Raw genomic sequence first — 27594 nt, 5'->3', positions numbered from 1 at the left:
TCTATAAAAGATGCATTCTCTTTATAGAATCGCGCTAAGCACATTAAATTTTCAGCACCAGTTTTTAGGCGCTACTTATAAAATATACCCCTTAGTCGCCAATATTTTACTTAATTATCCTGAATTTTGTATACTGTTCTCATTTAATGCTAATGTAGATTAAGGTTAATGATTTGAGGCTCCTGCCAACTTAAATCCTGCTCAGTGGGCTGCCCCAGATATTCAAAGGCATTTAACTGCACAGTGCCACTGTCCACTTTGGCACTATACAGTTAGTGATGGGATGGTCCTTGGATGGAGCTGGGAAGTCGACAGTAGTTATGTGAGCACCAGCCATATTCAGTACTAGTGCTTGCATAGGTAAGTGAGCAGATAGGAATACACTGAAGGCAGTCCTATCTTTGTCCTCTTAGCTATTGGCTAGCACCCGCATAGCTTCCAGTTTGGCATCTGACCTAAATATTCAAAGCAGACACAGCCCAAGCAAAATTGAATATCTGTGTTAGATTCAGCCTGCATCAGTCAGTGGCTTTAAAAACACTGACAGCCATGAACTGAAAATATGATGGCAAATCTCAGACAGGAGGGAGAAAGGCAACCAAACTGGTGTGGAGTCTGCACCAAAATATATATGAGCTGAGAATAAGGACCTAAATATGTATACCATAGTGGAGAGGAGTTAGAAGAGAGATATGATACAGATGTTTAAATATTTGAAAGTTATTAATGCACATGAAACAAACCTTTTTTCAAAGGAAAGAAAGCTGTAGCTTCACTTTATCTCTGAAGAGATTCTCTCCCCAGCATGGCAAGTCAGCAAGCTTATCATGCTTTTGGTTTGAAGCTTGAAGCCAGGTGAGTCTCTGGGTGTCAATACCCATTGCAGAAGCTCTCAGTGCTGTATGGAAAATATCGTAAGTTGTTCAAACTATGTATTTTCCACACTACTTCCACACTACTTGGGAATACAGGAAAGTTCATGGTCAAGTCTCCAACAAGAAAGCTTCCTCAGAAGTATACCCAGTGCAACAGCACTGGGTATACTTCTGAGGAAGCTTTCTTGTTGGAGATGTCAGATGGAAAAATAGCCAATTCATCCCAATCTTCCTTGAAAAGAAGGACCCTTAGTCCTTTCATGTGATCTTTTTGGAAATATTTTTTGTATATCTAATATTTATTAATTTTTTTAAATTGTTTTTACTGATTTTAACTTGCAAACAAAATCACAAGAGTTCATTAAAAGATTTGGCTAAATTGTGTACAAATCAGCATGCACAAACATCCCAGTGACATAGCTAGGGGGGGGGGGGGGTGCAAAGGAAGCAGTCACTCCCCCAAACAGACTGTAGGAGAAAGTGGCGCCTGTGTCACTAACTTTTCCTCCTGGCCGCTGTCTTCTTCAGTTTGCGGCAGCCTGGAGGAACCACGAGCTTCCCTTCCCCTTGCTGACTGACTCGCGCCGCTGCCTCCCCAACTTGGCTACAACAAAATGAAGCCATGCGTCAGCTGGGCCATAGCCCTCTGCACACCATTGCCACCTCTGCTTATTTCCCTTCGCCACCTCCAAGATGTAACTTCCTGTTTGGGATGGGATGGAGCGGAGTGGAGGAAGGAAACTGGCAGAGGTGCCAGTGGCGTAGCTAGGTGAGGCGCCAGGGGAGCAGCAAACAGAGTTCTGCCGGTGCCTATTTTTTTTGTCGTGTTGCACTGAAAATGTGCGCCGACGGAAGTCCACTTTCGCTCTCCCTGCGACATCAACCTGGCTCCGCTTCTGAGAGGCGCGTGGCGCAAATGGGGCTGTGGCCCCTCGCACAGCTTTTTTGTTGCAGCCAAGTTGGGGAGGCAGCAGCATGAACAAGGAACTTGACATCAAAAAGTCGAAGCCATTAGGTAGGTCTCCCTTTCCCTCTTCTCCGTGTAGCCAATATCCTTGTTTGCCCAAAACAAAGTAAGCAAATCTAGCAGCTGCTCTATCCAAGTTATGTTTTTTTTTTATTGTTGGTAGCATTTTTATTTGATCTCATATTTTTAAACATGCAGGCTTGTGCAGCATATGGTCATGCACAGAGGAAGAATTGGTTCATCGGTTAGAGTACTAATTTGTTCTACATTTTAAATCATTGTGTCTTTTGGAGGGGCTGGTTATAGGGACTCCTGTATTCGTGAAGAGAATGTTTGTTTTTTGCCTAGTAAAGAAGCACCTGATTTTCATAACATGATGTCTGTTTTGGTGGCCAACAATCAGACTTATTATTTATAAGCACAACTTAAAAAAAAAAAAAAACTTATTAGGTTGAAACCTGGGAGCATTTAACATCTTTTTTTTTCCTGTGCCTATATCAAAAGAAAAAGATGGCAAGTGGGAACTTGCTCCTTTTGTTTTGTGAACCTCAGTGGTATATTATAAAAATGCACTTGCCTATTTCACAGAAAGCTACTGAATAATGAGGGACGGGCTTCCTTCATATAGAAGTTTTGTCCAGTCAGTCTAACTATGCCACCAGTTCAGCACCCTATGCTATGTAACGTAAATGTAAAAATGTAACATTGTAAAAATTGTAAAAAATGTAACGAAGGATGCTATATTGGAGAAACAGGCCAGATGCTTAAGACAAGATTCAATCTGCACAGATATCACATGAAAATAGCCCCCACCCCTGTGGGCCAACACTTTACAAGACCAGAACACTGCACCAGTGATTTCACAGTAAGAATACTGAAAGGTAATTTTAAAACAATACAGGAACGTAAGACCTTTGAAATAAGAATGATTGAATATTTTGACACCCAACAAACAGGACTTAATAAGGATCTGGGTTTTTCTAACCCATTATAAACCATAAAACTGTATTTCTCTGTTTATTTCTCTGTTTATTACCCTCCTCTCACCTACCAACACCCATCCTGTTAGAATATCAATGAAATGCTTTGATGTCCCCATGCATACCCCCACCCTCCCACTCTGTCAGACTGTCAAAGTAATGCTTTGATGTTTCTCTATATATACTATCTGCTAACACATTTGCTTATTTTCGATCTGACGAAGAAGGGCAACCTTCGAAAGCTAATCAAGAAATGTATTAAGTTATGTCCAATAAAAAAGGTATCATCTTATTTTCTTTTCCATGTTTTATTTTGTTTGATTTCTGTTGATAACATTGGCTATGAGAAACTACACTATCCTCTGTTTTAGAAATATTTCTATTAATTTACTCATCACAGTGGTCTGACTAACTAGCCTTGTAGTTCCCAACCTCCTCCTTTACTTCAGCTTTTGTGGACAGCAATCACATCCACCTCCAGTCCTCCGGGACCACTTCTGACTCTAAAGAAGCATTGAAAATGTCAGAGAATAGAGCCACCAGAACTTCCCTAGGTTGCTTCAATACCATTGGATGTATCCCATCTGGCCCCACTGCTTTCTCTACCTTTAGTTCACCTAACCCTTCATGAACACAATCTTCTGAAAATCGTTCAAAGTCTACCACGCTTTCATTCCTATTTGCATTTGTCTTCTGTGGTCCTGTTCCCAGTCCTTCATCTGTGAACAGAGAAAAGAAATATTTGTTAAGTAATTCTGCTTTATTCTTCTCAGTTTCTACATATTCCTCCCCTTCAACCTCACAATGCCATTTTTGCATTTCCTTCTATCTCTTACATATCTAAAAAAAAATGTCGTCTCCTCATTTTACCATATTGGCTATTTTCTCTTCTATTTGCATCTTAGCTTTCTTTATCAGTTTCTCTTAACTTTTCCAGATATTGTTGCCTGTCTTCGTCTTTCTGAAAACTCTTGTAGCTTATAAAGACTAATCTCTTTGTGATCGATATTCAGCCAGCAGGAGGCAGCCTGCATAAGTACCGTGGTCGGTGCTGACCCCGGATATTCAATGATGGGCCATTTCCAGTGACCGGCATTGAATATATTTTTTTCTTTTGGCTGGCGTCATCTTAACCAACTAAGCAAATATTTAGTGCTGGCCAGCTAAGTTAATAGCGGATAAAGATAGAACTGCTATTTTTTGCGGTCTAATTTGCCTGCTAAACTTAGCCAGTCAGTGCTGAATATTGCCGGTTATCGCACGATATAGCCAGTTGAATTTTCAACACTGACCGCAAATATTCAGTGGAGATAACCAGTTATCTCAAGCTGATATTCAGTTAGTTGCCAGAATGCTATTAACCAGTCAGTGGCCATTTCTGACCAGTTAAATAGCTTTCAATATAGAGGGAGTTTTCCTTACCTTTTCAGCTTCTTTTGAGAATCAAGGTGGCCTTCTTTTCATCTTACTTTTATTTACTTACTTATTTATTTAAAATAGCTCCTTTCAGTTGTGCTCACTGCTTTCCTACTTCCCCTAGACGTTCCAGTCCAGCTAACAACTCTTTGAGGTATTCCTCCATCATAACAAAATTAGTTTTTGGAAGTCTAGAATCTTAATTTTTTAATAAAGCCCTCTCCCCATGTGTCTTAATATTGAACCACATCATCTGGTGAGCACTGGATGCCAGATGATCACCCGTTATAACATCAGAAACACACTCACTATTTGTAAGCATTTGGTCCAGTATGCCCCATCTTGTGTGCATTCCATTACCAGCTTCTAGAACAGTTCTTCATTTCTAGATGACCCAACAATAAGGATGTACCAATCAACACCTGGCATATTGAAATCATCTATTATTCTATTATTAGTACTACCCTTTTCATAGCTATATTGTGAATGTCTTTAATTAAAACCAGTTAGTTTTAGAATAGAGTTTAAAATCCTGACGCTAACTTACAAGGTATTGTATTTTTTTCCTCTCTATATTTACCGTCACTTGTCACCCTGCATATCCCAGCTTACTTTCTGCGTAGTACTCATGACTTTACTTTACTATTCCCTCAGGGCCCAATATTCAAAGGATTTATACTCCTAACTTTGAGGGTTATGCTCAGAAATTGACCTAATACTAAAACATTCACTAAACTACTAAATTTATAAAAAGTGGGTAGCAACAGGAGCAGATTTAGGACAGGAAAAAGAAATTAGGAGTGTATCACTGATTTCAGTACTAGGCTCATAAATTTAGGTAAATGAATAGCAGGCCTAAATTTATACCTATACTACCCGTTAAGCCTGTAAAAACGGGTGAGATTTCCAGCTACCCTCCTCGCCGCCACTCCCTCCCCCCTCCGTGCCGGGCCCCCTGCACTGACCTGACAGCGCCTCTCACCTCTGTGTGGAAGCGCTGCAGGCAGCAGCAGATATCACTAGACAGCACGGGAGAGATATGGGCCTTTGGAATGATGATACATGCATAAAATGCTGCTCTGCCAGGGGAACTCTTCTCCACTCTTTTTTGGAGTGCCCCGTGCTCTCACAGTTGTCTCATTCCTTGGTGGTCACTGAACAGACCCTGCATTGCCATTTTGAATGGTCCTATACTGCGATACTATTGTGCGATGACGGACAGCTTAGAAGTGAGGGTCTGAATGAAGTGCAATGGCAGTTCATCATGACAGCAACCCTGTTAGTTAAAAAGTGCATTTTACATTCTTGAGCAGACCCAACACCCCCTTCCAAACTAACGTGGCACAACCTCATGAAGGAAATTGCAGAGTGGGTGTCTCTCCAATACTCTCGGTGTCAAGAAGACATAGGCTATACTGAGAAATATGGAAAAGTTATTCTAACTAGAACCTGGGAGAGGCTCATAATGAACCCAGGGACCCTTAGCTAGGGACATACACTGGGTGCGTGTGATGTGGAGGCTTGGGAGGGGAGGGAGGGGGAGGATGTGGTTTGTTACTTGGGGAAGAACGAATTAACGACAAGGGAGGAACATTTAACTGACATGTCCTAGCATATAACACTCTTTTCTGAACAGTTGTACACAGCTTGCTTTACAGTTGAACCTATGTGTGTGTTTTTATTGGTGTTGGATTTGTGCAACTTTGTTCCTACTTTTGATTCAGTAAAGATATATATATCCTATATAATAAAACGCACCTCCAACGTTCTGAAGCTGACTGCGTGGCTGAGGCATTCATGCTCTCTGGCTGCAGCAACTAAACCGACGTCACTTAGTTCTGGGTACGTCAGCAGCACGAGGCCCTGCCCCTGCCGCCATCGCCGCAACACCACACCCCAGGTCGAACAACAGCAGCACAAGGCCCCGCCCCTGCCTCAACACCACGCCCCCCAGGCGTGCAGGCTCGGGCCCTTCTCTCTCTGTTAGCTCTGGTCCCGCCCTCATTTCCTGTTTCCACAATGAGGGCGGACCAGAGCTAAGAGAGAGAGAAGGGCCGAGGCACCCTTTATAACGCTACTTTCGGCCACCGAAACAGATGATTTTACAAATTTCGAAGGAATGCGGCTGGAACTCGGAGGGAGGAAAGGGACGATGACCCTAGAACTGGGAGGGAGGGGGCCCTGAAACTGGGAGGGAGACCCCAAAACTTGTAGAGGGAGGTGGAACCTGAAACTCGGGAGGTAGGAGATGACCCTGGAACTCAGAGAAGGAAGGGAGGGGACGGATGACCCTGGAACTCTGAGGGAGGAATGAACCCTGGACCTCAGAGGGAGGGAGGCAGCCACCCTGGAACTCGGAGGGAGGGGCACGACCCTGGAACTCGAGGGAGGGGGACGACCCATGGAACTCGGAGGAGAGGGGGGGGGGGGCTCATGGCACACACTCTCTCACAGACACACTCTGCACCCAGTCTCACTCTCTCTAACACACACACGTCGCACATTCACTCTCTCTCTCACACAGTCTCACACACACTCTCGCAAACATACACACTCAAGGAAAACCTTGCTAGCGCCCGTTTCATTTCTTACAGAAACGGGCCTTTTTACTAGTATATATATATATATATATATATATAAAGCGTTGCTGAAATCCAAGTAGATTACATCTAGCACATGTCCTTTATCCAGTTCTCTAGTCACCCAGTCAGAGAAATTAATCAGATTCATTTGGCAGGACTTTTCTTTGGTAAAACCATGCTGCCTCAGTTCTTGTAGTCCATTAGATTCTAGGAAGTTTGCTATCTTTTCCTTCAGCAGAGTTTCTATTACTTTTCAAGCCACTGAAGTAAGGCTTACCAGCCTGTAGTTTCCTACTTTTTCCCTGTCCCCATTTTTGTGAAGCAAGATCACATCCGCTGTTCTCCAGTCCTGTGGTACCTATCCTGTCTCCAAGGATCAATTAAAATAAATCTGCCAAGATTTCTCTAAGTTCCCTCAATATTCTTGGATGTATCCCATCTAGACCCATGGCTTTGTCTACTTTCAGTTTTTCAAATTGCATATAAATATTTCTTCTGTGAATGGTGCAGTATCTCCAGGATTTTCTTCCATGAATACAGAAGCATTTGTTTAGCACAACCACTTTCTCCTCATTAGTGTCCACACAGTGGGTGGGAGTCATCAGCTTTCAGTCTTACAATTCCATTTCTAGCCCTCCTTTCCCCAACAAAGAAAAAAGGCTTGTCACCTCTCCTAATTTCTTTAGCCCTTTTTCTTCTGCCTATGCTTTTGCTAACCATATTTTCCTCTTTGCTTGAGTTTTACCCAATAATCTTTTCTGTGCTCCTTTTTTTTGTGTTCTTCTGTATTTCAAAAGCTGCCTCTTTTGCCTTTATTTTTATCAGCCAGTTGTTTGGAGAACCATATAGGTTTCCTTTTGTCCTTGCTTTTGCTTAATTTTTAACATAAAGATCTGTTGCTCTATAAATAGCTGCTTTCGGCATGGATCACTGCCCTTCCACTTCTGTGTCTACCCATCCTGTCAGCTATTTCTTCAGGTACTCCCCCATTTTACTAAAGTCAGCATGTTTGAAATCCAGTATTTTGAGTTTTGTATGTAGGCAGGTCATGTTAGCTCTTATGTCAAACCATATTGTATGATAATCACTATTGCTTAGGTAGGCACTCACCTGGACATTAGAAACACCAGATCCAGCATCACCCTTTCCCTCGTGAGTTCTGTTATCATTGAAGGTTTACTGTTTTACTGTCCATCAAGGCCATTGCACTCAGAGGGTGTATGTTTGTCTATGCCCTCTTTGTACAAAGTTCACTCTGCAGAGACTCATGCACATTGCTTCTCAATTTCAGGGCCAGAGATGTAGAATTGTCTTCCAATAATGTTGTTCCTTAGCAAACTAATCAACATTTAGAAGGCAGCTGAAGGTATTTAGTTAAATAATGCTATAAATAGGGTTGCCCTAGTTTTTTTTCAGTCCATTCTTGTCCTATGTCTGTTCTTATGTGTCTGGTGTTTTATGATAGTTGAATTTGTTAGTTTGCTGAAATAATTTTACTATGTAAGTTTGTTGGGATCCACATTGTAATTTGCAGATTATAAATGTTATAAATAAATAAAATGGTAGAGGAAGGGACTACAGCACCCAGCTTTGCAGCAGAATAAAGAAGTCTGTTTTAGAAGGCGCAAAGTTGTCAGGCATTAGGTGCCTGATGAAACACTCCCTGGAATCTGTGAATCAAGGGTCTGCTGAGAATTAATACAGCCTAAGAGGTGTGAAAACTGAAGGTCCAGGGATGTAAATACTGGATTATGGAAAATTAAGGACCGAAGCTTGGAGCCAGAGTCTGGAATGTTGCAGATAGGGTGTTAAGGCTGGTTTAGGCCTTTGATACCCTCAGAGATAATGCATGCAAAATCAGAAGCTGGAGTGAGATGGTACTACAAAAACAGAAGAGAAGTGTAGGAGTATGGCTTCTATTACTAGGGGTATTGGCAAAAGGAGTGGCCTAGTGGTTAGGATGGTGGACTTTGATTCTGAGGAACTGAGTGCAATTCCCACTTCAGGCACAAGCAACTCCTTGTGGCTCTGGGCAAGTCACTTAACCCTCCATTGCCCCATGTAAGCCGCATTGAGCCTGCCATGAGTGGGAAAGCGCGGGATACAAATGTAACAAAACAACAAAAAAAGCAATATTTATTTTTTTCAGGTTATTGCTTGAGGTTTTAAGTGAACCAATAAGATGGGTGGGGGACCCATCCAGTAATTACCAGCTAGATTGATAGCCGGTTGTTATCCGGAGTCTTCTGAAGAGCTCTTATTGGAAAGGAGAGATAAGAGGAAGAAGGAACACCATAGTAAGAGGGAAGGGAGCAGCCACATTTGTGCCACATACATGGGACACATATATTCAAAAGTCAGTTTTCAAAGAAAAGAATTGGTAAAATACATTTTTGCTGAAATCCAGGTACTTTTCCTGAGGTACAAAGTACTTAAGAAAATTTGACTTATCTTACTTTTCATGCTCCAAGAGTCCAATGCAGGCAGCACAGAACAACCCAAAGTGCAATCTATCTCAACAGGCAGTTGCTAGTAGACCCACTTTTTTCCCCCCTGGTTCCTTTATGTATTACAGGAACAACTTAGATGGCATTTATTCTGTTCTTTGCATAAATGGTTGGAAAATTCCACCAAAATAAAGAGTAGTTACTTACCTGTAACAGGTGTTCTCCGAAGACAGCAGGCTGCATATTCTCACAAGTGGGTGACGCCACGTCGGCCCCGGAGGATTTTAAAGCAAAATCTCTTTACGGCGTTCTGTCGCGCGAGCGATCGTACTGCGCATGTGTGCACACCTCTTCCCGCTCGCTGTGCGGACACGCCCCTCAGTTATATCCAAAAGATAGAGGAGACAACTCCAAAAGGGGAGGTGGGAGGGTTTGTGAGAATATGCAGCCTGCTGTCTTCGGAGAACACCTGTTACAGGTAAGTAACTACTCTTTCTCCAAAGACAAGCAGGCTGATATTCTCACAAGTGGGGTATCCCTAGCTTCCAGGCTTACACAACAAACAGTGGTCAATTGAGTCTTGCAACGGCGAGGCCAGAATAAAAGTTGACCTGAAAAGAAGAAACATCTAAATGAGTGTAGCCTGGAACAGAACAAACATGGGCTTAGGAGGGTTGGAGTTGGATTCTAAACCCCAAAGAAGTTCTGCAGCCCCGACTGCCCAAAACCGACTGACGCGTCGGCTATCCTGCTGAAGGCAGTAGTAAGATGTGAATGTGTGGACTAATGACCACGCCGCAGCTTTGCAGATTTCTTCAATAGTGACTGATCTTAGATTAGCCACCGACTCAGCCATGGCTCTAATTTTGTGAGCCGTGACATGGCTCTCTAGAGTCAGTCCAGCTTGGACAAAAATGAAGGAGATGCAATCTGCTAGCTAAGAAGAAATGATGCGGTTTCCGACAGCAACTGGCATTAAAGAAATAAACAACTGGGCGGACCGTCCGAGGGAGCTCGTCTGCTCCACGCAAAAAGTGCGCAGCTTGCTTTCGCCAGGGCTTGCAAGATGAGGGAGAAAGAATGTTGGCAAGAGAATTGACTGGATCAGCTGGTACTCTGATAGCAGCGCCAGTAAGAACTTTGTCTGCATGCGGAGAACTACTCTGTAAAGATGAGGAGTAAGGTAAGGCGCTTGAGCTACTAGAGTCTGAAGCTCACCGACCTTACGAGTTGAAGGAACAGCCACTAAGAAAAAACGACCTTCCAGGTCCAATACTTCAGATGACAGGAATCCAGTGGCCCGAATTGAGCTTGCAGCAGCTGGATGAAAACGACATTGAAACCCCAAGATACTGAATAAGGAGTGATAAGGGCTCTGACCGAAGCATAAGAGCCAACTGTGAAAATTATTGTGCTAAGCTCAACAGAAATAATCCCCCCTAGACACATAGAAAGAATTTTCTCAACACTGGGGGAGAAATAAACCTCTCATGAAGTGGACAGCTAAAGGCTGACCTTTTACACGTTGATGATAAGCTCTCATTGCACGAAGATGAATACTGACAGAGTTGGTCTTGAGACCAGACTCAGACAGGTGTAGAAAGAACTCAAGCAAGGTCTGTATAAGACAAGAGGCAGGATCTAGGGCCTTGCTGTCACACCAGACGGCAAACCTCTTCCATGAAAAGAATAACATCTCTTTGTGAAATCTTTTCTGGAAGCAGGCAAGAGTCGGGAGACACTCTTCTGGAAAACTCAACGAAAACTACACATTCAACATCCAGACCATGTGAGGCAGAGATTGGAGGTTGGGATGTAGAAGTGCCCCCTCGTTCTGTGTAATGAGAGCTGGAAAACATTCCAACTCCAGAAGAAGAGGGAATCGTATCTGACGTAGCTAGAAAGGAGCAATCAGAATCATGGCTCCACAATCTTGCTTGAGAATCAGCAAAGTCTTTTCCACCAGATGTATGGGAGGATACGCATACAGAAAACCTGTCCCCCAAAGAAGGAGAAAGGCATTCGATGATAGACTGCCGTGAACCTGCAGCCTGGAACAGAACTGAGGGACTTTGTGATTGGACTAAGTAGGAAAAAGATCCACTGAGGGGGTATCTCACTCCCGGAAGATCTTTCGAGCTACAGCCATGCTCAACAACCATGACTGTAGCATTATCCTGCTCAGCCTGTCGGCCAGACTGCTGTTTTCGCCAATTAGATAAATGGCTTGGAGAAAACATGCCGCATTGGCGGGCCCACCGCTACATCTGCATGGCATCCTGACTCAGAGGACAAGATCCAGTACTCCTTTGTTATCGAGTACATCACAACCCGATTGTTTGGTTGAATTAAAATAATTTGGTTGGATAGCCAGGAGGGATGCAACCCTCGTGAGCAGCTTTTGACTGAATAAGGTGGACGGGAAGCCTCAGAATCAAAATGGAGAGAATTAACCACCTCTGAGGGGAATTCCGAAGACTGGCAAACAGTTGGGTCACATCCTCTAGATACCCTAAAGTTGATACCACTGGGAAGCTAGGATGCACTGAGCGGATGTCATGTGCAAAAGTGCCATGGGTGATAAGGGAACACATGCACTCCCAGTCCATGAAGATACGCTGCAGAACAGCCAGGCACTAGGAAAAACATACTCTGGACGCAAAGTGAGTATAAGTATCCTGTAAGTCCAGAGAGCATAACCAATCGTTTTCCTGAAGTATGGGAAGAAGAATGCCCAGGGAAATCATCCTGAACAAAATCTGTTTAGGCCTCCTATGTCTATGATGGGACGCAACCCACAAGGAAGGACCTGGAATAGAAACTCAACCCTTCTTGTCCTGGTGGAACAGGCTCGACTGCATTGCACTGAGAAAGACAGAGAGTTCCTCTGCAAGTACTCACTGATGATGGAAGCTAAAGGATTAAGCTCCCAATGAACAATGTGGAGGGTTTGATTCCAGATTGAGAATGCAGATTGGCCGGTACGGACGTTTTTTTTTTTTTTTTCTTTATATTGGCTATGCTGAATTGGAGCCAGTCAAAAACCCCTCTCCGGTTCCTGCGGAACAGCTGCAGGTGCACGCCGCTAACTAGAACGAGCGTGCTGAGGCATAGCCTAAAATCGGCTGTCGAGAAGTAAGAGTATATGTACGACCCCTTAAGGCACAAGGAAAACTACTCTTCTCTTCAAAGAACTTCCGAGATGAGGAAGTGTAAGCACAGCATATCTACAATTTTCTGCTGAGTCTCCTCCTCCAGGTGAGAGGCACACAGTCATGAGAGTCTGCGCATCACTGTACCTAGAGCAGAAATCTAGGTGTTACATTACAAGTGTCGAAATGCCATTGGACAGGAACTTGCAACACACCGTGTGCCACCTGACCACTTGGTGAAAAGGTGTAGCCTACTCCGGTGGGAATGCTCGTATAGATCTGGCAGGACTTGGTTTTGGACGCGATCATGCCAGCCTGGTACGCCATTCCCCAAAGGAGGCTAAGGATGTATGCTCTGGCCCCGGGGGCGCCGAAGCAAGTTCTTAGAACTCCTATCTGTTCTGAGTGGCAGAAGACTCAGATGAAGATGGTAGTCCAGGACCTCGAGCATCTGCATTGGGTTGATTCACAATCTCGACTGTAATGTCAAGACAGATAGAAGATCTAGAGGATTCTCAGCAGAGAAAACCCCATGACCTTCAAGTTCATCAGATGAACCATCATTGAACTGAGCTAACTACTCAAACAGAGCAGCTCAGATCCAAACATTGACCAGTACAGAGCAACTGTCATACATACAATTATACCAGAACAGCTATGGAAAATTATGTTCTCCTGTAGGCAAACTGGCTGTTCTTAACATGCATTTCTGGGCCTGGAAGCCAAGGTATGGAGGCGCGGTAAGTTCTACGACGGGGTCAAGAAGTTGCCCCAGTAGGCTGCGAACACCCATACCAGAGGCAGCATCGGTGAAGGAGACCAGGTGAAAAGCTAGATGCCGCAGGAGGCGGTAGCACCCATGGCATCCAATGGTACCCATGGTCCCAAAGCCAAGGACAAAATCTGGAAATGCAAGGGAATCGAAACCAGACTGCCAGGTGACTTCCATAACAGAGATGCGACCGATGGTACCGATAGTACCCATGGCACCGACGGTACCGATGATACACATGGTACCGATGACCCCCGGTACCAATGGAATCCATGGTACTTGGCACCGATGATAGTCATGATATCTGGTATCGATAGTACCCACGATACTCTGGCATCGATGGTACCCTTGACATGTGGTACCGATGGTACCCATGATATCCGGCACCAACAGCACCGACGGTACCGATGTACACATGGTACCGACGGTGCTCAAGACACCTGGTACCAATGGCACTCATGGTACCAATGGTACCTGGTCATGATATCTGGTATCGATGGTACTCATGTACCGACGGTATCCATGATACCTGTCCATGGTACCGATGATGCCCGATACCGATGGTACTCATGATATTCGGTACCGATGGGCGATGATACCTGGTACCGATGGTCGATGGTGCCCATGATACCTGGTGCCGATGGTGCCCATGACACCTGGTACCGACGGCACCCATGCACCAAAGACACTCGGCACCGACGGTACCCATGGTACCGATGATACCCGGTGCCGACGGGACCCACGGCACCGATGACACCCGGTACCGACGGGACCCATGTACCAATGTTCCTGGCACCGATACTCCTCGGTACCGACGCACCGATGACATTCGGCACCGACGGCACCAATGGCACCGATGATACTCGGTACCGACGGCACCCATGGTACCGATGATACTCGGTACCCGACGGTACCCATGACACCCGGTACCGATGATATCCACGGAACCGATGATACCCTGGTACCGATGGCAACCGTTGATACCTGGTACCGGTATCGACGTCCAATGCCAGGATACCTCCATAACAGAGGGAGCAACGCTCTCAGCACCGACTGCTGTGAAGCCCCGATACCTCCATAACAGAGGGAGCAAAGCTCTGGGCACCGATGGTACCGACACCCGCTGATGCGCCCGAATGACCTGCCAAGCAGGAGGCGCCGAGGCAGGTGGAGACCTATTCGATGCATAACTATACCCAGCGTGCATCGGTCTCTGTCGGACTCCAGAATGATCTCCTTTGGGCATCCCTGGCAGAGTAGAATACGTCTCGTCTTTGAGACACTACTTGCGCTTCACAGGGAGATGATCCGGGCCAAGACGCATCCGCCGATGCGCCCAAATCTCCTTTGGGCACCCCTGACAAGTAGCATAAGTCTCGTCTTTGAGACACTACTTGCGCTTCACAGGGAGATGATCCACCAGAATCTCCTTTGGGCATCCCTGACAAGTAGCATAAGTCTCGTCTTTGAGACACTACTTGCGCTTCACAGGGAGATGATCCGGCCCAAGACACGTCCGCCGATGCGCCCGAATAACCTGCAGAGCAGGAGACGCCGAGGCGGGTGGAGACTCGCTTCAAAGGTGACACCACTGATTTTGTGTCACCAGGTTGCCCATTCAGTGGCTGAGCAGGGATGCACCTGCTTAACATACACCTTCACCACTTGTGTTGAAGCAGGCTCTCACAGCTCTCGAGAGCCATTTGTTTAAGTTTTAATAAATGGATCTAAAAATGTGGGCTTGTTTTATTTGCTGGCGAGAGAGAGCCCACAGATAACAATATACCAGCACTTTATAAGAAAAAAGAAAAGAGAAGCTTATAAGCTTTGTTTTCATTTCAGGCACAGCCCCTTGTGATTCTGGCAATTAGTTAACTTTTTCTTGCCCCAGGTACAAAAAGAACCTGTATAAATATAAGCCACAATGAGCCTGCCATGAAAAGTACAAATGAAAAATAAAGAACACCCAAAAGGGTAAAATAAAAAAAGAGATTTTACTCCGAGGACCTGATGAAAACACGAAGCCCTAACGAACTCCGTGTCTCCTCAGACGCGGAAAAAGAAAAACTGAGGGGCGTGTCCGCACAGCGAGCGGGAAGAGGTGTGCACACATGCGCAGTACGATCGATCGCGCGACAGAACGCCGTAAAGATATTTTGCTTTAAAATCCTCCGGGGCCGACGTGGCGTCACCCACTTGTGAGAATATCAGCCTGCTTGTCTTTGGAGAAAAGAAATATATATGAGGCTTAGCAAAGGACATTCTAGTGGTCTGGTCAGGGAGACGAAGGCCTGGATTTCAAAGAAAAGAGTGCCAAATTGTTTTGTTTTGAGGAGCCTAAGTTCCCAGTTTTGGACTGGCTTAGCAAAGGGGACAGAACTTCTGAAAGTATACTGCAAAACAATTAGGTATACAGGGAAGCCAATTTTTTTTTCTTTTGAATGAACCTATGAACAAAAGGCTGCAAAATTCCATTATGCCCGATTGGAGACCGGGAAAATGAGTAACCTGACTTTATATGACTTTTTTTCAGCATAAAGAGAGAAATCACAATAAGCTAAAAAGTCCATGTCCTTGGACAATATGGATTCAGGAACAAATTTTTTATTTTTTTTTTGCTATTATAATCTGTTCCAGTCCAGATGTGGCATGGGGAGAAAGTGAACTCTGAAGGTCTCTAGGATCAACTTAATAGTCCTGGTTGCATAGGCGCCTGGTATAAGAGGCTTGGAGAGGCTAAGCCTCCCCTGCTGTGCTCTGAGGGGTTTAAATTGTTGATTTACCTCCATCCTCACAGCAGGAGCTGTAGTGAAAGCCCTCTAGCCTTGTGTAACCAGTTGTAGCAATTGGTTTATGGTTTGTTTACCTTACTGCTGGGAGAGCAAGGGGGGTTGGCTGGAGGTGTCTTGGGTTGCCAGGGAGATATTTAACGAGGATGACTTCCTGACCTGCACTGAGGACAGATAGCAGCAGAATCAAGATACTGGGCCAGCATGATCAGAAAAAGTCACCAGAGAACAAAGGTAGAAAAGATCATTTTATTTTCATTATAGTTTTTGGAATATGTCCACTTTGAGAATCAGGTGCTCAACATTAAAAGTTTATATTTATTTACGTATGGCATTTTATCCCACATTAAACATGAATTAGGGTGTTTTGTGGCTCTACATGAGAATTGTGATATTATGATCCCTTGTTTCATATTGTTGATGGTCTGCATTTTCCGTATGGGTGGTATATTGGTGTACTAGGTTCTGCCCAGTGTAATATTTATGGTACAGTAAGGTTCTGAGTGTGTTTTTGCACAAAGTTGTGCACAGTGTTTTGCAGTTGAGCAATTGTGCTTAGAATATGCTTTGAGCAACCACTTTATTCGTTGACATATGATACATATCTAATATCTAAATTTAATAAAAGGTATTAATTGTGACTTATTTTTATTTTTTTCTGTGTTATCAGACAATTATGGATTTAAGCTCCACCCCTGGCCCCACCCCTAACCCCGCCCCCTTTAGCCTCCCCAAACAGTTGGGCCACCGACCGCCTATGCCTGGTTGCTTGCCAAACCTGGAAAGACTGATTGAAGGAAACCTAAAGTCAAACTTTGTAATAAACCTTGAGAGACGAGAGATTTTAATGCTTTTTCTTTTAAAAATTGTTTTGTTTTTTTATCATATCAGACAGATCATTGGCTGGTTGCAAGTCTAGTTTAAAAATAGCTGTTCTGTCCAGACTTTTCATCAGAGTGGATACAGTTTTCAGAATTCCTTAGGCCAGTGAGGCCATTTCCAAAGACTCGAGGTGAGTCAGGTTTTGTAGCCCATACAGTGACCATCCTGTAACAGGAATTCTTCATAGACAGAACAGAATGCAACCACATTCTATGGTGTAGTCACAATGACTGCCTGTGTGTTGGAGCTCTCTCTTAGTCAGCCACAGTGTTTCTCCCCATGTCAGTCTACTCCAGAGAAAGATTTTTCAGCTACAATACTTATGACTTCTGTTTCTTTGATTTCAGTATGTTTTCTGTATTTTATTTTATGTGGGGTAGGAGAGAGAGGGAGTGTGACTGCATTTGTCTACTGTCTATGGAGAATACCTCTTACAGGTAAGCAACTTCACTTTTCTTCACAAACAAACAAGGGGAATGCAGGCATACTCTATGGTGACTCTCAAGCTAAGAGCCACATTGTTGTAAATATAACAAAATCAATTATTTATTTAGATTTTGCTCACACCTTTTTCAGTAGTAGCTCAAGTTGAGTTACATTCAGGTACACTGGATATTTCTGTGGCCCAGGAGGGCTCACAATCTAATTTTGTACCTGAGGCAATGGAGGGTTAAGTGACTTGCCCAAGATCACAAGGAGCAGCAGTGGGATTTGAACCGGCCACCTCTAGATTTCAAGACCAGTGCTCTAACCACTAGGCCACTCCTCCACAGAATTTATAGCAGGTGTTCTCCAAGGATAGCAGGATAGTCTTGTATGTGGGAACACTCCCAAACTCCTCATGACATTTTGGAACATTGCACCAAACATTCCCAACTACTGTTGCCACATGGGTCCCAGTCAGTCAAATTTTTTTACTTACATAGTTCAACTCCATTAGGGGTGGAGGGAGGGCATGTAAGACTATTTATCCTGGTGTACTCAGAAAACATCTGCTACAGGTAGGTAACTTTGCTTTCTCCGAAGACAAGCAAGATAAAACAGTCTTACAGGCTGCCTTTAACAAAGGCCAGAATATTGTAATATGAAGGAAACAACAAGGAGAAGTTAGAGCTTACCTGATAATTTTCTTTTAGACTGAATTGATTTGCACTTTTCTGACCACTGACAGGTCAGTTATGACCCATGAACTGCATAGCTAAAGGCAAACTTAAAATGCCTGAGTGCTGCATCTTTCTGTACTTTCTGATGAAAGCTGTGAATTCAAGCGCATGCTGATCTACAGCAAGAAGCGCTCTTCCCCTCCCTGACATAGTTGGTGCCACAGACTCTACATCACAAGGACACTAAGAATGTATACACAGTTTGAAAGCGAAGATGTGTTGAAGTTACTAGACAAAACAATGATAAGACCTGGGTCTTGGAGAAATTCCTGTTAAAATTACAGGAATTATATAGAGATGAAACTGAAGAAAGACTCGACTCACCTAATAGTTTGCCTGTATTTTATCACCTTTTTAAGGAAACTCTCCCTGCTAAAATAAAAGAAGCCCTTGATAATACTGTAGGGATTTCTCAGAAATCATTGCCCAAAATGAAGGAACATTTTTTACATCATTGCCGTTCTTTTATTGCACTGAGTCAGAAACAAACCAAAGATGCGCTTAAACTACAGAATCACCTCATGACTCTAAAAGTAAGAAATTATGGACTGAATCTAACTCTAATGCTACCACTAGCCAACCTGTTGAATCCTTTCACTATGTGAGGACTAGAGGAAGGGGTAATTTCCGTGGTAGATCAAGAGGTTTTTCGGGAAATAGAGATCTAACTCCAAACCCTAGTCCCTCATGAAGATATAATATACAATGTTTTAAATGTAATAATTGTGGACACTTCACCGCTGAATGTTGGGGTCCCCTAAGGTGGAGAGCTTGGGACCATTCATATTCTAACAATCCCGACAACCTTTTCCATCATGGAACCCTGAAACACAAAACAATGAACATGGGGCCCAATGACTAGCAGTGGTCCAGACAACTGCTGGATATAGCGACCCAATGGTCACCTTGTTTATTGAAGATATTCCTGTTCCCTTTCTTGTTGATACAGGTGCTTCTCGATCTGTACTAGCCCATTTCCCAAAAGAATTGCACAAACATTTAAAAACTTCTGTGGGGTCCATCACCACTGTGGGTTTTGATGGGATCCCTTCGGATACACCCACACTACAACCACTTACCATCCATCTAGACAACCAAGTGCTTTGTGTACCACTTCTTTATGCTCCCTTATGCCCCATTAGTCCCTTATTCCACATATTACAGCCTCCTCTGAGACTAGGTGGTTATCAGAGGGGACCATATAACCACAGACTCCACAGAAAACAAGTCCTTCACACTATTCCAGAACTTATGGGATATGTTGTGCCCATCAACCAGCAGGTGGAGATAGTGAATACAGAATTCTGCTGTGCTCTATAAGCCCAGTGTGTAGCCTCAAGAATTCAGTATTTAGATCATAAGCAGTCAAGAGATTAAAAACAACAGCACATAACTCTCATTCTTTATTAGAAAACAACATTTATGATATCAAAGAACTGATACTATAAATTGCAAATCTCTGAATGTAGAACGTGTGAGGGCTGGAACAAGTATGCATAAGGTCAATCTACCTCCATAGAAGGCATTGCTATCAACACTAATGCTCCAAAGGAGGGCTTCTGAAATAGCGTGAAGGACTAAAGGTAAAACATTTTTTAAAAATTATCAGGTAAGCTCTAATTTCTCCTTCCTTGTCATTCTTCCCACTATTCCAGAACTTGTGGGATGTCCAAAACCAATCCTCACTACAGGTGGGATGCCATTATCGCCACAGCAATAACCAATACCCCAAAGGTGGCATCCTGTCGTGCCGCTACATCAACCCTATAATGCCTTGCGACGTTATGAAGGATCAACCACGTCGCTGCCTTACAAATGTCTGCTGGAGAGAAGGCAGAAGTCTCTGCCCAGGAAGTGTCTGACCAACAAGTGGAATGAGCTTGCAAACCTGAAGGCTAAATTTTACCCAACAAAACGTACACAGAAGAAACAAACTTTTTCAACTACTGAGCTGTCATTGGTTTAGAAGCCACATGGTCTTTATTTGCCTTTCCAAAAAGAACAAACAGTCCATCTGACTGTTGAAAGTCATTGGTGACTTCCAGGTATCGGAATAAAATCTGTTTTACATCCAAAAGATGCAGAGTAGAATACTGGTCTCCTCAGTCCTCCCTGCGAAAGCAGGAATGATAAATCGCTTGATTGATATGAGAAGTTGACACCACTTTCAGCAAAAAGTAAGAAACTGTATGCAATGAGATTCCTGCCTCTTTAAATTGCAGAAATGGGTGTCAACAAGAAAGGGCCTGAATCTCAGAAATACATCTAGCTGACGCAATAGCTACTAGAACCACCACTTTCCACCACTTTCAAAGTAAGGTCCTTGACAGAGGATTTATGCATCACTCAAAAAGTGCCTTCTGAAATGCTTTTAGGACTTGACTGAAACTCCATCCAGAACAAAGGGTATAAACAGGTGGCCTAAGGTAAGCAACCCCTTTTAAGAAGCATACTACATTGGGGTGCACTGCTATGAAAAAGTTTAACAATCACCCACTGAAGCAAGATAAAGCTGCTACATGTACCTTCAAAGAACTGATTGCCTACCCCCTTCTGAAGCCAACTCTGAAAAAAGTCCACGAGGTTTGCAGACACAGACAAGGGAGGGATGATCCTTTTGGCACAAAATCCCGCAAACCCCGCAAATGTTCTCCAAGCTCTTACATATGTTGTAAAGGTAGATTTTTTCCAAGCTTGCAGCAAGGTCGTGATTACTATTTCCAAGTAGCCAAGCCATAAGACCAAAGAGGGACGAATCCTCAATCAGAACTGGACCTTGATGCAATGAGCCACGGCCCTGGGGGAGACAAAGAGGTTGATCACAGAGGAGATTGATGAGATCTGCATACCACGGCCTTTTGAGCCAATCTGGAGCTAATTAGAATCACCAGACCTAGATGGAATACTAACTTTCAGAGGACCTTACAATTGGCCACAGATGGAAAACTACAGAAGATTGTTGCAGGGCTATGACTGCAGAAGAGCATCGATCCCTTGGGAACCCATCTCTCTACAATTGCATGAAGAAATTGTTGACTTTTGCACTCCTCTTAGTGGCCATCAAGTCCATGTTGGGTCAACCCCATTTGTCCACTATTACCTGAAACGCTTTGTTGGAGAGCTCCAACTCCCCTGAATTGAGTGAGTTCCTACTGAGGAAATCTGCTTGAACATTGAGAGAACCCATAATGTGCCCTGCAGAGAGACTGATCAGATGTTTCTCTGCCCAGAAAAAAAGTTGGCAGGACTCCACAGCAAGTTGCCGATTTCAAGTCCCCCTGTTGTTGACATAAGCCCCCACTGTGGCATTGATCTGCCAGTCAGTTGTAGAGTAAAGGCTATTAATGCTCTCTGAATTGCCCTGAGTTCCAGAAGACTTATTGATCAAGACTCCTCTGTCCTGGACCAGGTCCTCTGAGCTATCGGAGACCAGACATGAGCTCACCAGCAGGACTAGTTGGCAGCTGTAGTGATGATGGTTTAGGCTGAGATAAGGAATGGAACTCCCTTATGGAGGTTTGTAGCACAAAGCCACCACGTCATGTTAGTTTTGGTTGGCTGTGTCCACGGCAGGTGGCAATTGTAATCCTGAGAGACTGGTGAACAGTGCAAGAACAGAGACTCTTGGAGAGGTCACATGTGTGCTCTTACCCAGGGAACAATTCCCAGCGATGCTGCCATTAGCTGAGTACTTGATCATAGTTCCATGTTCAAAGACATTGCCACCAGACAAGACAAATTTGCTGCTGAAACTTCACCAGCCTGTGTTCCAGCAGAAAGATCCTCCCCAGTTTTGTATCGAAACAAACTCCAACGTATTCCAGAGGCTGCGTAGGAACCAAGTTTCTCTCTGAAGTTTTATTTCTTCAAGATAAGTCCCTGATAAGCCAACTGTCCAAGTATGAATGGACTCTGATGTCCTTTTGATGCCACTAACCATTACCTTAAAGATTTGTTTAATAAATCATTGGAGACGGGAGAGGTTCCGTGCGATTGGAGAACGGCGGAGGTGGTCCCTCTTCACAAAAGTGGTGAAAGGGAAGAAGCTGGAAACTACAGGCCGGTAAGCCTCACTTTGGTTATTGGAAAAGTAATGGAAGCGATGCTGAAGGCCAGAATAGTGAATTTCCTGGAAGCCAATAAGTTGCAAGATCCGAAACAACATGGTTTTACCAAAGGTAAATCGTGTCTAAAACGAATCATTGAATTCTTTGAATGGGTGACTAGAGAATTGAATCAAGGGCGTGAAATAGATGTAATCTACTTAGATTTCAGCAAAGCTTTTGACAAGGTTCCCCACAGGATGCTCTTGAATAAACTGGACAGGCTGAAGATAGGACCTGAAATGGTTAACTGGATTAGGAACTGGTTGATGGACAGAAACCAGAAGGTGGTGGTTAATGGAATTCGCTCGGAGGAGGGAAAGGTGAGTAGTGGAGTGCCTCAGGGATTGGTGCTGGGGCCGATTCTGTTCCCTCATTCCCTTTCCTCCTTTCCTGAAGTTCCCTCATTCCCTTTCCTCCTTTCCTGAAGTTACTATTGAGGAAACTACACTTCTCCTTTCTTCCTCAAAATGTACCACCTGTTCCTCTGATCCCATTCCCACCCACCTTCTTAATGCCATCTCTCCTGCTCTTATTCCTTTTATCTGTCAGTTCTCAACCTCTCACTTTCCACTGCGACTGTCCCTGCTGCCTTTAAACATGCTGTGGTCACACCTCTCCTTAAGAAGCCTTCACTCAACCCTACTTGTCCCTCTAATTACCGACCCATCTCCCTCTTTCCCTTTCTCTCCAAATTACTTGAGCGTGCTGTTCACCACCGCTGCCTTGATTTTCTCTCCTCACATGCTATTCTTGACCCACTACAATCTGGTTTTCGCCCTCTCCACTCAACCAAAACTGCGCTTACTAAAGTCTCCAATGACCTATTACTGGCTAAATCCAGAGTTCAATATTCCATCCTCATTCTTCTTGATCTTTCCGCTGCTTTTGACACTGTCGATCACAGCATACTTCTCGATACCCTATCCTCACTTGGATTCCAGGGCTCTGTCTTTTCCTGGTTCTCTTCCTACCTCTCCCTCCGCACCTTTAGTGTTCACTCTGGTGGATCCTCTTCTACTTCTATCCCTCTGCCTGTCGGTGTACCTCAGGGTTCTGTTCTTGGTCCCCTCCTCTTTTCTATCTACACTTCTTCCCTTGGTTCATTAATCTCATCCCATGGCTTTTCCTACCATCTCTATGCTGATGACTCCCAAATCTACCTTTCTACCCCTGATATCTCACCTTGCATCCAAACCAAAGTTTCAGCGTGCTTGTCTGACATTGCTGTCTGGATGTCTCAACGCCACCTGAAATTAAAAATGACCAAAACTGAGCTTCTCATTCCCCCCCCCCCCCAAACCCACTTCCCCGCTCCCCCCGTTTTCTGTTTCTGTTTATGGCTCTCTCATTCTCCCTGTCTCCTCAGCTCGAAACCTTGGGGTTATCTTTGACTCTTCTCTCTCTCTTTCTCTGCTCATATCCAGCAGATCGCCAAGACCTGTCATTTCTTGCTTTACAACATCCATAAAATCCGCCCCTTTTTCTGAGCACTCTACCAAAACCCTCATCCATACCCTTGTTACCTCTCGTTTGGACTACTGCAATCTGCTTCTTGCTGGCCTCCCACTTAGTCACCTCTCCCCTCTCCAGTCGGTTCAAAACTCTGCTGCCCGTCTCATCTTCCGCCAGGGTCGCTTTACTCATACTACCCCTCTACTCAAGTCGCTTCACTGGCTCCCTATCCGTTTTCGCATCCTGTTCAAACTTCTTCTACTAACCTATAAATGTACTCACTCTGCTGCTCCCCAGTATCTCTCCACACTCGTCCTTCCCTACACCCCTTCCCGTGCACTCCGCTCCATGGATAAATCCTTCTTATCTGTTCCCTTCTCCACTACTGCCAACTCCAGACTTTGCGCCTTCTGTCTCGCTGCACCCTACGCCTGGAATAAACTTCCTGAGCCCCTACGTCTTGCCCCATCCTTGGCCACCTTTAAATCTAGACTGAAAGCCCACCTCTTTAACATTGCTTTTGACTCGTAACCACTTGTAACCACTCGCCTCCACCTACCCTCCCTCTCTTCCTTCCCGTTCACATTAATTGATTTGATTTGCTTACTTTATTTATGTTTTGTCTATTAGATTGTAAGCTCTTTGAGCAGGGACTGTCTTTCTTCTATGTTTGTGCAGCGCTGTGTACGCCTTGTAGCGCTATAGAAATGCTAAATAGTAGTAGTAGATCCCACGGTTCATTAAGGGAAACTACGGGCAAAAAGGGCTATAGGAACTGGCTCTCTTGTAGAAGACTGCGGAGAAGCCGAAAGCCCCGATATACGTTCACTGTAGAGGGAAGTTTTCGCTGTTTCTTCGTGGGTTTACACGTCGCATTTTCTTACCGATGTGCGACACACACACAACAGCAACAACATCTTTTATCTGACTCCGCCAGTGTTTCCATTCCTAGTGTGCTGCTAACAACAGACACCGCACTGACAGTTGCCACAAACAGCCTCCGCTAAACCCAAGACACACCTGTCCAGTCCAGTATCAAAGGGTGCTGCACAAAAGATGTTGAGAGACACTCCCATACCCCTACTTAACCCGTCTGCCCCGCCCCTCACATCTGACCTCACAGAAGTGACAGCTCTGTAAGGTGGAACTGACATGGATGAGAGCTGTAGCTGCTGCTGCCCCCGCCGCCAACGATACAGATGGGTCCAGAGAGAGGGGTGGGGGGCACACAACAAGGACCCCAGGCTTCCTGGTAAGAACGAACTGGGACTCGGGAGCCGGCCAGGCTCCTGCTGCAGCCTATAGGCTATAGTCGGGGGGGGGGTGAGCCCCTACCCACCCAGGGACGATCACTATGGCTCCGCCCCTACAGTAGCCACACCCATTTTACCAGCCATGGCACATATATACAATCTAACTCACTAAGAAAACTCCAGTACTAATATTTTCTCAAATGCCTTTTTTTATTACTTCTGTGTGAATTCACACAGAGGCAAAAATCCATACATTTTAAAATCATATCTAAACCACTTTCATACCGCATTCACCCATCTATCCTCACACTTATTGAATGTCTTCTTAATATAGCAACAAAAATTTACAGATCATACATTTGTAATACAACTTGACATAGGCTTATCATCTCATGCAATATAAAGCTGTTGGTAAAATACCAAAGTAATCTGGCGTCAAACTATATATGCTTCAGCATTGTTGACGCCCCTTCATGATAGAATCACCAAAACTAGCATTGGTCCCAAATGTTTCTCAATCAATGTCACCATACAGCTGTAGACTAGTTGACTTCCATGCTTGAAATGGGATCCACTGCCAATTTAACTGGTGTCCCCCCGGTTATTCTTCATTGCACACAAGTGTAGGCAATGGGCGAATCAATGTCAGACCACCTGCAGAACAGACATACTGCTCCTGCTCAGAACGGTTCCCCAATGCTGGACTGCATTTCGATTCTCTTCTTCAGGAGGAACCACTTTTCATCTGTAACATTAAATATGATATCGCCATAAAGCTCATCCTTATAAACATGAAACTACTCCTCATACTAAATCAATCAACTTCACTTACTTTTAATCCACTAGACGGCTGCCTGCCAGATGGGTACTCATAACAAGCGGGAGCTGAAGATCCCACCTCCGAACAACACAACACGAGCTTGAACTTCCTGCTCTAAATATCTGGCGTCTGAAACCACGCCCCAAAAGTCTTAAAGGAACACTACATTACACCCATTCAACCTCTTGGTTTAGACCATCCGGTGTCACTGTTCCCCAAGTGAAAATATATCGTAGTTCTATATTCAGTAAACGAGCACTAATGTCACCACCTCTGCTCAAGGGGGGGGGATCTGAATCAATATAACACACCTAAGTTGATCCATGGTATGAGCAAACTCATTCCAATGAGCTACTAGTGGCATATCAAGTTTATTAAAACGCAAATTACAGATATGCTCTGCTAGCCGAGCTTTAAATTGTCTCTTAGTGTGACATAAAGGAATCCTGTTCAGAAGGAATGGATCCTCAGGAGCTTAGCCGAGATTGGGTGGCAGAGCCGGTGGTGGGAGGCGGGGCTGGTGGTTGGGAGGCGGGGATAGTGCTGGGCAGACTTATAGTCTGTGCCAGAGCTGGTGGTGGGAGGCGGGGATAGTGCTGGGCAGACTTATACGGTCTGTGCCCTAAAGAGGACAGGTACAAATCAAGGTAGGGTATACACAAAAAGTAGCACATATGAGTTTATCTTGTTGGGCAGACTGGATGGACCGTGCAGGTCTTTTACTACCGTCATCTACTAGGTTACTATATAGTATAGGCCACACGGTCAGATAATACAATAAATTACTCGTTCACTGACACAAGATGTATTTTGTCTCAACACAAATTGTTTATCCGTTCGGGGAATAGTGACCAAGTTAGTGTCCATGGAATACCGGCAATACACGCACCACCCACAAAGGGAGTGTCTGCCATTGCCCCCAGCCCATGCAGGCCGTTTCAGTAGTTCACCGCCATGTGTATGCAACTTTGGGGCGTTCCCTAAATTCAGGGTGGACAGAACATGCCAGTATTTATGGATAATGGAGCAAATCCCTGGTGCCCTGAGGGAAAATGGAATAATGCATGCCACAGTGTTTCGAGGAGGCTTCTGCCTAGGTAAGAATAGCCACGGTCGGTATGCATACAGAGGTCTTTTGAAAGCAGTTTTCAACACCCTCAAAGGGTACCCCCTGAGCCCTAAATCTCTCTGTCATCGCTCTGGCTTGTTTTTTGAATTCAAAAGTGGAGGAACATAATCGGCGCAAACGCAAAAATTGACTGACAGGAACACCCCTTTTTAACTGACCATGATAAAAACTTTGATAATGCAGAAGGGTGTTCCTGTCAGTAGGTTTGCAAAAGATGGTAAAATTATGTATCATACCTGATAATTTTCTTTCCATTAATCATAGCTGATCAATCCATAGACTGGTGGGTTGTGTCCATCTACCAGCAGGTGGAGATAGAGAGCAATCCTTTTGCCTCCCTATATGTGGTCATGTGCTGCCGGAAACTCCTCAGTATGTCGATATCCAAGCTCCATCCGCAGGACTCAGCACTTAGAAAATTACACCCACAAAGGGACACTCTGCCCAGCTCACCACCGCCGAAACGGGGGAGGGGAATTAACCCAGCTCATCCCCACACAAGTGGGGGAGGGGAATCCGTCCAGCTCATCCCCGCGGAGCGGGGGAGGGACACCACACCCGCCAATGCGGGGGGATCTGGCTTATCCTGAAACCGCAACCGCGGGAGGAGCTGACTAACCCTAACACCGCCGAAGCGGGAGGGGTACAAAGCTGCCCTACTGCCGCACGAAGCGGGAGGGAGCGCCGGCAGAATTTAAGTCTCAATCCAGCCCCGTAAAACGGAGGGGAGAGGAATGCAGCAGCTCACTGTAACACAAATTCGTCTCAACTCTTGAAGAATCCATTGAAAAACTTGAACACGAAGTCCT

The 27594-nt window shown here is 44.6% G+C and overlaps 1 long non-coding RNA gene across 1 annotated transcript; it reads right to left on the bottom strand.

Annotated features, from left to right (window-relative positions):
* Positions 1-3144: 3144 nt before the first annotated feature.
* LOC115473753 lies at positions 3145-8167 on the bottom strand. Its single transcript, XR_003942739.1, has 3 exons — positions 7931-8167; positions 4548-4623; positions 3145-3541 (listed from the first exon to the last, which is right to left on the bottom strand). It is a non-coding gene; the product is annotated as an uncharacterized LOC115473753 (long non-coding RNA).
* Positions 8168-27594: the final 19427 nt, after the last annotated feature.

The sequence above is a fragment of the Microcaecilia unicolor genome, chromosome 7 (genome assembly GCF_901765095.1).
Source record: "Microcaecilia unicolor chromosome 7, aMicUni1.1, whole genome shotgun sequence".
Taxonomy (NCBI): domain Eukaryota; kingdom Metazoa; phylum Chordata; class Amphibia; order Gymnophiona; family Siphonopidae; genus Microcaecilia; species Microcaecilia unicolor.
Note: the sequence above shows the minus strand (reverse complement) of the source record. Positions and strands in the feature narration are given on the sequence as shown.